Source organism: Mandrillus leucophaeus, unplaced genomic scaffold (assembly GCF_000951045.1).
Source record: "Mandrillus leucophaeus isolate KB7577 unplaced genomic scaffold, Mleu.le_1.0 Scaffold272, whole genome shotgun sequence".
Classification (NCBI taxonomy): domain Eukaryota; kingdom Metazoa; phylum Chordata; class Mammalia; order Primates; family Cercopithecidae; genus Mandrillus; species Mandrillus leucophaeus.
Window position 1 is genome coordinate 323,264 of NW_012102832.1, and position 1,060 is coordinate 324,323.

The window sequence follows — 1,060 nt, forward strand, 5'->3', positions numbered from 1 at the left end:
TTCAAAAAAAAAAAAAAAAAATCCATAATAGACTGCCATCTGGAATGGCTCAGGTGATAGCCAGTCACCTGGAGCAGAGAAAAAGCTGTGGTCACTAGTAATTTCTGTATTTCAGTGATTTTTCCCACCACCAGCTGTCATCACAATTTCCAGAAAAGCTGCCAAGAAAAAGCAGGAATTCGCATTTCACACAACCCTAAACACACACACACACACACACACACACACACACACACACACACACACACACACAATGGATCTTGGAATGGTTTCCTGACTGCTCTTTGCCCTCATACCTTCCTTCCCTCAAGCATTCCAGATAAACAGGTAAGGTATTTGACTCACCTGCAGCTGAATAACTCAATACTCTTGAAGGCGCCTCCCTTCTGCCAGCAATCCTTACTCAGTTATTCTTTCCTTCCCTGATCTGGATTGTTTCCTTGAAACCAAAAACCCCAGTCATAGGTGCCTTATCCCTACTTCCCTTTTTTCCTTTCTCCTCTTGCCATCCCTTATTCCAAACAAAACACTCAGGTCTGTAAGGATGTAGGCTCTTATCACACTTATAGAGGTAACTGGCCATTGACTTGCTTATCTTTATTTTTACAACATGTGACATGTTTATGTTCTATTCTAATCCAGCACAGTGTCTGCCCCATTGTTGGGACTCAACAAATGTTTGTTGAATAGAACTTGCCTAAATTGGCCTCAGGCACCTCCTAAATTTCACAGTATGCTGAGTTCCAGGGAAAATTAGACCAACTAAGCCAACTGCTCCCTTCCTGTCTGGGAGGACCCACCCAGAGAGCAGAACGGGAAAGCTGCACCTCTGCAGAGGGAGAGGGTTTGACTGATGTCCCTCCTCTGCCTGTGATCCCACCCCATTCTTTCTCCTCTGCCACAGGCTAAGGCAGTCCAGGAATGTCTTCCCCCCTACCCCAAAGACTGATCCAGGCCATTGGAGTATACTCCAATAAGTGCTTCATTTCTTTGTGTTTCTGATTTTTTTTTTTTTTTTTTTTTTAAGATAGAGTCTTGCTTTTGTCGCCCAGGGTGGAGT